General features: G+C 35.0%; 1 long non-coding RNA gene across 1 annotated transcript; it reads right to left on the reverse strand.

Moving 5' to 3' along the window:
- Positions 1-1,227: 1,227 nt before the first annotated feature.
- On the reverse strand, positions 1,228-2,158 carry LOC310989570. Its single transcript, XR_014595544.1, has 4 exons — positions 2,027-2,158; positions 1,653-1,762; positions 1,451-1,531; positions 1,228-1,355 (listed from the first exon to the last, which is right to left on the reverse strand). It is a non-coding gene; the product is annotated as an uncharacterized lncRNA (long non-coding RNA).
- Between the last annotated feature and the right edge of the window lie 365 nt (positions 2,159-2,523).

Below are 2,523 nucleotides of genomic sequence, written 5' to 3' on the forward strand. Positions count from 1 at the left end.
ATTGATTTAGATTTACTAAATATGTGGATGATAATGCTTTATATTCACTAATTTTATGTGTGAAATTGAGGCTATCTTTCTAAATATTTGGTTAAGAATGATTTGGATTAAATAAATGAAATAAGTTATATCAACTTATAATTGGTACCACATGACTTAAAATCTATTTAATGTTATTAATTGTCACTTTGTTGCCATAATTTATTTATGTTGAATCTACTCAATACCATGTCTTCTTGTTGCAAGAATTTACTTAAAGTCAGTTAACAAATTACCATGTAGGAAAACAGCAGGTAAACATTTATTTATGCAGCTTTGTTTACATACACATTTTAACATTTTTCAAAAAGATTTCTTTTTGGTAAAATGCAAAAATACAAAGACATAGAGAGGAAGGCAGTATAAAAAAACAGACATAATGTATACAATAAGGATATGTATGCTGACAATCTGTTTATTATGTATTTTGATCAAAGCTAATTCTCAAGTGGTCTCATGTTCACAAGGAAAGATCAGAGAGATCTATAAATGTAAATATAAAGTGCAGAATGACCTTTGACCTCTGCCCATAACTTGTTGCTGTTGCATGCACAGAAGGACTTTTGGGTGTGATTCACGGTAAGTTTTTTTAAACTGCAAAAGCCTTTAAAATGTTTAAATAAAAGCTGAAATTATAAAAAAGGCAAATATGTTTTTTAACAATTAAAAGAAATCAAAACATCCCTGTGCTGACTGGCTCAAGTCTGGGATAAAGGTCAGGTACTTTTGCTTGGTTCTTCATTAACTAAAGTGGCACCCAAATCATTATGTCCAAACCAAATTCCTCCATTAAAACATGCAACATCCCATGCAACACAGCAGCAAGTTATGCCAATATTGAGTCCTTAAAATTATAACCCTCCCCTCAAATGACTATGACAAACTAGAACTTCAGCACTGAAACTCAGGCAAAGCATTGAAGTAAACCATTTGACTGTGACTTAACAATTACATACAGACCATCCACAATCTTTGAAACAACAACGACTACATCAGATAAAACAGACGTATATGTATATTTCCAAATTTTCTGGAGCTATGAGGCCTGCAAGCAGAGTGATAAAATATTTCTGGAGAACAACAACCACTTGTGTGTCTGCCTATATGGAAGTGGACTGTGTTTCTGAAAGGCTTCAGAAGTGTACCTGAGCTCCTTGGGATAGGCAAGATTCACTATGCGTCAAGCCAATGAGCATGGCACAAGCCTTTGGAAAGTTACCCAGAGCTGTTAGGACCTTTGTTCCGATGTCCTCAGGTCTTCTGACAGATTAGTTTGGATGCTGTTGATTTTCATCGCTTGCCACACTGTCTTCATCCTACGTATAATAACAAGAACATTTTGTATTTTAGACTGTACAGCAGAGAGACAGAGACAGACTTCTTTACATATTAAAATGTATTTTCAACTTACATCATACTCTTTAAGGAGCTGAATCCCCAGGGTACAACATCGGACAATAACAATGTCTCTGGTTATGTTGATGGTAGGAGCCTGAAATAACATACAAATGTCTGAAATTAAAAAGTTATGCATACAGTCACAGGCTAACATGTCCTCCTGTAGATTTAATATAAATATAAATTAAAAAAACATATGGTCAAAGTTACAATACCTTCAGTAGGATAGTCTGCCACCTCAGTCCCATGGTCCCGCCCTTTGAATGGTGGAGGTTCAGAAGAGAGTATTCATCCAGCTTGGACATGTGATTCTGTGAAACTCATCCTGAATATGAACGACAAATGATGTAGCCTGTAAACCATATTTGATCTTGAAAATACATGATATATGAGATGACGATAACTTATTTTATATCAAATAGTTGACAAATCACAATTGCAATACATAGCCTACAGTGGTCTTGAATTGCTGATTATGCGTGCATCTAAGAAATGCATAGCTTTAAGTCATTTGGATAAATTGATATTTTAAGCACAAACTCAGAGGGGGTGAAAATAAACTAAACGAGTAATAAAAGTTTACACTTACTTTTCTATGTACAGTAAGGTCCATAATTATTTGGATGGCAATCATAACATATGTTTTCTGTTCCTCAGGCCCTGGAGGGGGATAAAAAACAACAACATGTTTGTTTTTATGTCTGCTTGTGATAGACTGCCACACGGTCATCACCTATTCACATGATAACAGGATAATAATATAATTTTGTGACCAGAATTTTTCGTGCCAATAATTTTTTTTATAAAATACATTTAAAAGGCGAGTCTTGGCGTGGCCATAGTAGGAAAAAACATTTTGCGACCAGGTAACACACAAGCCTCTATCAAAAAATACCAGAGCATGACGCCCTGTAAACATAATGCCAGACAAAGTGATTAAATAGAAAAAAAGACTGAAAAAATGCTGCAGTGTTTACATGTGTCGCAGCTACCGATACCCCCCACCCCCCCTCCCCAGTACAGTACAGTACAACCGACACAGGGTGCAATAAATAAACTCTTATTTACTCACTCCTCAAAAAAACG

The sequence above is a fragment of the Trachurus trachurus genome (assembly GCF_905171665.1).
Source record: "Trachurus trachurus genome assembly, chromosome: 8".
Lineage (NCBI taxonomy): Eukaryota > Metazoa > Chordata > Actinopteri > Carangiformes > Carangidae > Trachurus > Trachurus trachurus.